The sequence below is a fragment of the Gastrolobium bilobum genome, unplaced genomic scaffold, assembly GCF_033153095.1.
Source record: "Gastrolobium bilobum isolate Gb01-03AN ecotype WA unplaced genomic scaffold, APGP_CSIRO_Gbil_v1 utg10113, whole genome shotgun sequence".
NCBI lineage: Eukaryota > Viridiplantae > Streptophyta > Magnoliopsida > Fabales > Fabaceae > Gastrolobium > Gastrolobium bilobum.
Genome location: NW_026899399.1, coordinates 2218 through 9006, shown reverse-complemented (window position 1 = coordinate 9006; position 6789 = coordinate 2218). Strand labels below are relative to the sequence as shown.

Genomic DNA, 6789 nt, shown 5'->3' with positions numbered 1-6789 from the left:
GAAACATTGGTAAAAGATGTAAGAATAAATTAATGACGACTTATAGAAAAATTAAAAATACTCATAAGACTTGCGAACTTATAATTCTTTGGGCTTGTACCTAAATTAGTCACACCCTTGGGCTGTATATTTTTGGCACCCCTTTTTCTTGTTTTGGCCGAAGCCTAAGGGCCATAAGGAGCATCTTACATTCAGCCCAAACACTCATCTATCTTACCTTATCCTAAGAATCTCTCAAGGTAGTCCATGATTGGTTTAGAACCAACACATGACATAAGAAAATAAAATAAAATCCTGTCACATGCATCCTCTTTGTTCAGCGCTGAAATGGGCAGCAAGCAAGCTGATGGCTTGTGCCATTAGGCAACTTTTGGCATCCTTGTTAACATGCAGCCTATGGAAGGAAAGAGGTCAGATCTGCATGTTAGTTGATTAGGCAGAAATCCCTTAGCCATTCTTTTCTCTTGTGCGCATGAGTGAGAGAAATTTCTGATTACTAGTGAAGATTAGCCAAGTGCATTAAGCTTTCTAAATATTCAACCATTGAGAGAAGTGTGTCCAGTTTGCATGTGATCCAATTGGAGCAGAAATTCTACACCCTTTTGACCTCCTTTTATGCGTAAGAGAGGAGAGAGTGGGCCAAACAATTATGAACTTATAGCTATTTTTAAATCAGCAAACTAGGCTTCATTCCTCCACTCATAATAGCGTTGTATGTAGGAGAAAACTAGTCATTTCCTTCCTCCCTCATTCTCAAGACCGTAGGCCTTAGCAAAGGAGACCAACCAAAATTTGAACCTCTCCTCTTCCCCTATAAACCGTGAACCCCATTGGAAGAAAACAAATATCCTAAACACCTTCCATCCTCCTTGAGACCGTGGCACATATAAAGAGTGGACTCAAGAGTTAACTTCACATTTTTCTCCTCCAAAAACCGTGGAGCTGTTTGGGGTTATACCAGATTTGTAATCACATTCTGTCTCTCATTTCCTTACTCGGTGACGCACCATTATCCAAGAGGTAATATGTTGCCTCTGTTTACTCTTGTTCTTGCGTTCCTTTATCTCTTGTGGTTGAAGGAAATATTCTGTCTCATGTAGTAACCAACTTAAGCTGATTTTACTCCCCTTATTCTTGCGCGCGTCACCATTTGAGACGTGTGGAGCTGCTGTTTCGTAGAGCTTGGAAGGCAGTGGTGTTAGTCCTTGTTCTATTCGAGTTTCTTGTGTGCTGCAAGAGAGGTAAGCACAAAACATCTCTTTCTTTTCTCTAGCCAAGTCGTGAAGCATGATAGGAAGTAGCCTTGTATTTTCTTTAGCCTTATTATTATTTCTGTCGTATTGATAACGTTGGGTCATAGTTTAAATGCATGAAGGAAATAAGCTTTGATATGATCTTCCTAAAAGAAGTGGGGCTGTTTGGTTGTGATTTAGTGTACATCAAATTAAAATAAAATGGACAGTATGCTTAGACTACTTGCAGAGCTCCGTAGATAAATTTGTTGAGTTTGGAAATAATGATCCTTGATGTTTTTGCTTGGGAAAACTGATTCTGTTTTGGTGACCCTTAATCTATATTAAGCCCTATTTAAATCAAATAGACAGCGGGACATATATGTTTTCTTTTTGCACCATGGGACTAAGGAAGTAAAAATCTTATGAATAAAACTTTGAGGATTTTCTGTACAAAAAAAAAAAAAAAACCGAATCTGTTTGGGGTTGGAAATCTTAGGATTTTTTCACTGTTAAATGTTGGTAAAAATTAATATGAAGTCAGAATATTATTTGGGAAGAAAACATGATTAAAACCGATTGGGATTTTAGGATAGAGAGGAGTGAAAACGTTACTGCGTATAAGAATTAATATGGCAAACGATTCTGATTTGTAATACTTCTGCTTAGGTATGCATAGCTCTTGAGTGAGGATCATCTCGCTGCTGTTTGGTAAATTATTTTGTGGCAAGTGAGGTATGTGTAGGCGGTATTACCTAATGTGACTATTGGCTAGTGTATGGAATTGTGATGTGTTGCTCACATTTGTTCTATGTATGTTATGATGATGATGAGCCAATGGTAAGAATATGAAAGAATGATATGATATATGCATGCATTTTACATCATAATACATTTTTCTGTTGGGTGCGATTGCATGACATGGCATGTATACTTGATTCATGACATCTTGAATATATATATTTGTATTAAGGACATGTGACTGAACATGCATCATATAGGCATGCCTGGTACCAGGAGAGGGGACACTTAGCTTCAGTCCGCATAGGTTCCACAGTGGGATTCACCTTCATGGGAGCCATTAGGAATACCCACTGTGATGCTACGCGCACGACGGTGCTATGAGCGTAAAGGAAAAAGGGCGTTATATACGCGTTATGATATATGATGAAAAAGATTAAATGTTGGAAGTGACTATTTATGATTTTGTGCCTAGTTAATATTGTTGCATTATGGTTTTGTTGCCACACTACTGGGATTTTCTCTCACCCCTTTGGGGCTGCTATTTTTACAAAATGGCAGGAGGACGTAAAAGCTTTTGAGGACTTGGATATTTGCTGTTGGCTTCTACTGTTTGAGCATGCTGCTATTGATGTGATATTTTATGGATGACTGTATGAAATTGAGAAGCTTGTATTACTGTGAACTATGATTTTATTATTGCATTACGATTTTATGACCAGCAAGTATTTTGGAAACAGATGTTGAAACGTTTGCGAAAAGGATTTTGACATGTTATCTAAATGCTGAGTTTTGAAAAGTCTTTGCGAGCACTTTGTAAGTTGTCGTACTGGGGCTACGGACCTCCGATTTTCTTATAATTTATATGCACGCGTAGCCTCAGGTGTCTAGTTTTATTATATATAAACCTTGCAAAGAAATTCTGAAAGATCGATTTATTATGAATTTTACCAGCCAGGACATTTGTGATATTTCCACTATTTTCTCTCTTATTTTGCGAGTTATGTTTCGAGGGGAAAACGAACTCCAAATCACTATTATTTTATATGAACGTGAAGCCCCAGATGTCTAGTTTCCATATTACAAAGAATATATTTTTGAATCGTTGAACTGGATTTTATACGAATTTTTAAAGACAGCAAGGTCTATCAGGAAATTTATATTTTTAATAAGTTTAAGAAATTTTGTGTACTTTGATTTTTGTAATTTACCAGATCCCCTCTTTAGTTTTAATTGGCAATGTAAAAGCGAAATCTTTTTCAGTCTCTAAAATACTATTAAAGAACTCTAATTCCGCTTAGCAAACAACTCTCTTGGAGGCCTACAAGAGAGGGTGTTACACAAGCGATGTTCCTTGTACTAACTGTAGGTAATAGACGTATTCCTGCATTTCTCTGGCCAGTAGAATAGTGATAACACACATGGCATGGATATCTGTTGCACTGCATAGTTTTGGAACTTATATTGCACATGTAAGTGAGCTTGGGGTGGAAGATCCTTGAGGACCCCTTGTCTTACTGAGATTTCTTGTTTAGAGATCTCACCCCACGTTTGGGGACGCTTATTTCAGGTTCAGGTAACTTGGGGGCTGATGCCTCTGGCGGCAGGAGGCCAGAGCTTAGTTGATTGATGATATCTGCTTATGCTGCTTATGCTGTTTTGCTGTTATATTTGGATGTTGGATCCTGTTTACTGCTTTATGCTTCTAGCTTCAGTTATGATTTACCATGTTGAGACTCTGTTAGTTATTGATGGGACGTAAATTCGTACCCATCTAAGCCCATTTTGATGGCAAAATACCATACGTTCCCTCATCTGATGAGCAACTTCAGCATGAAAATCACTTGTTTTACACATTTGTGACAAAAACACAGTGGGGGAACATATGGTAACGTATTCCTTAAAAATATATTAAAAGGGGAACAAACTGAGACGCATTTAATGCACCTGCTCCATTCATTTAATGCTTTTGTACACTTTGCAGGTAACGTAGAGTTAAAAACTTCTAAAAAGCAAGGCGGTGCACCAACTGAGCAGCTGGAAACGTGAAGAGAAGAGAATCAAGAGTTCTCAATGGCTGAAAACAGAAGCAAAGCATGGGAAGGTCTGCAAACAATGGCTAATCATCACCAAATCCTGTTCCATCCAGCAATTCACGCAAGCTTCATACTCTGCTGCCACAGTCCCGTCCCCTCATTCAAGCAACTAGCTCCAAAGGAATTACAGTCTTGCTACTCCTCTTCCAGCTGTAAATAGGACCACCCTCACACAAAAACATCATCGAATCCTGGAGGGTTTGCAGTCCGAAAGGAAGAGATCACTTAGTAGTAGTTAGTAACTTAGTTTAATTTTAAGTTGTAACTGTATTTAAGTGACAACCCATATTCTCTTCTCTGTAAACAACCATCAAGACTCCTCACGAGAAAATACCCATCTTTCTCCATTTTATGTTTCTTTTTGTAAACTGTCTTTTAAATTAATATAAGTGTTTTTCTCTTCGTTCCAATCGTTATCTCTTGACTGAATCTCGGGTCTATATGATCTCAGTTGAGAATAATTATGTTTAAACTATCAGCCATGAGCTGAACTATCTGTGGAATGGGTAAACTGTGAAACTCTTGAAGAACTGTTTTCAAAACTCTCGACCGAAGCTTTTTGTATTTCTTTGGCTAAGTAAGCTATATTCATTGTGCGCCAATGGAGATTGGGTACATACTGAGAAAGGAACTTCCATAAGGAAGGGATTTCAGACAGCTTAGCCATTGGGGGAAGGTAGATGTCATGGCAAAAACGTTACTGGTCACCTTAGGAATAAGGGGCCAACTCGTCCATTTTAAGGTTCTGAACTAAGTACCTATTGGAGTCAAGGGAGCCATAGGAATATGGAAACTTGTGAGCCATCTAGACCATGAGCTGAGGAATCAGAGTTGGCAGGCAAAGAAACTCGGACAAAGACAAAAGGTGCTAAGTCTTGAGCAGAGAAAACAGCCCCTTTAAGAGTGAAGCAGTAAATCCGTTCCTTCTGTTAAACTGTTTTAACCACCACCCTGTTGTCTCTTGATTATAGTTATTTCTGTTTTAGTAATTTTTATTTTATTTTATTTAGCACTTATAAAAACTCCAATGATTATTATCTCACCTTCTTCTAAACAGGAAGGATCACATACATAACGCAGCGAGCAACTGTTTGCCATCAGATTGAACCTACTGTTCCTGAGGAACGTTGTCAAGACAGTAGGGAACGTTTGACCAGATAGTTCATTTACTAACTTTTCTTCTCATTTTCATTCTTTATAAACAGTGATAAAACATAATTAGCACTCTATCTTCGTGGGAACGATAATTTGGGCATTAATACTCCCTTTATTACTTGATGCGTGCACTTGGGTTGGAACTAAGGGACGAATCTGTGTTCTGCAAGAACAGAGGAACGTCCCCTATCAGAACTTATATTTTTCCACCATCAGCAAACCACCCAACAAGTTTTTGGCGCCGTTGCCGGGGATAAAAACACTAACTGTTGTTCTTATCATTGTTTTCTAACACATATACCGTATATCTGACTTTACTTTTATATTTATTTTCTCTTTATCACTGAATCTGCTGTGCATATATATACCCTGTGCTATTGGTTTATGAGTGAAGAGTTTGAAACAGACTCTGACCATTCCATTGATGTACCTGAGTTTCTCTTTGATCCTGAGCCAGAACATAAACTCCATAGGAGAAGAAGGAACCTCAGGGAAGAATTTCCTGAAAACATGGTTAATCACAATAATAACAATGAAGAGGTTCCCCCTGAACAGAACTTCAGAACTGTGGCTGCTCCTTTCAGGAACAGACCAGATAGGGGAGTAATCCTTCCCCCTGTAGCACCAAATTTTGAACTAAAACCTATCATGTTCCACATGATTAGGGAAGCAGGGGTCTTCAATGGACTCCCTGCAGAAGATCCTTACACACACCTCACAACATTCCAAGATATTTGTGATAATTTTAAAGCTGAGGGTGTAACAGAGGAGAACATGAGAATGAGGTTGTTCCCTCTCTCCTTGTGCTTAAAAGCTAAAACATGGATGGAAACTCTCACCCCTGGATCAATCCACACATGGGAAAAACTCTTTAACAAGTTCATAGAGAGGTTTCTCCCAATGTCTCGACAAGCTGATGATAGAGCTGAAATCTCTAACTTCAGAATGTTTTATGGAGAAAATCTCGATGAAGCATGGGAGAGATACAAGGACATCATAAGAAAATGTCCAAACCATGGTGTAGAGAGTTGGGGAGTGTTACAATCTTTCTATAAGGGACTTGACCATACTTCTCAATCTCACTTAGATTTTGCTGCAGGAGGATATTTCTTTATGGGAACACTTGAATCAAGATACGAAATCATAGAAGGGACTGCTGAAAGATGTCTCCAATGGCCAATAGACAGAGTGAGCCCAGTGAGGAAGCCAGGCCTGCTAGAACTGGATAAATAAACAGCCATGGAAGACCAACTGGCATCACTCATGAATGAAGTGAAGAACCTGAGAGCTGACCAAGCAGCACCAAGGATGAAAGTCTTACAACTCACAACAACTGAAACAGAACCATGCTCAGCCTGTGGTGACCTTCATGACTCAATAAACTGCCCCATCCACTGCATTGGTGTGTTATGCAGAAAATTTTGGCTATAGGAACTTTACCAGAGACAATCAACAAGCAGGACGAAATACACATTCAAGCCCTGGAGGAACTATCATTAAGGATCAGAACCACAACACCCAATGGAGGCCACCATTAACCAGAGACCATTCAACAACAATCAGCA

The 6789-nt window shown here is 38.9% G+C and overlaps 1 non-coding gene across 1 annotated transcript; it reads right to left on the bottom strand.

Annotated features, from left to right (window-relative positions):
* Nucleotides 1–6140: 6140 nt before the first annotated feature.
* Nucleotides 6141–6246, bottom strand: LOC133290343 (small nucleolar RNA R71). Its single transcript, XR_009748635.1, has one exon. It is a non-coding gene; the product is annotated as a small nucleolar RNA R71 (small nucleolar RNA).
* Nucleotides 6247–6789: the final 543 nt, after the last annotated feature.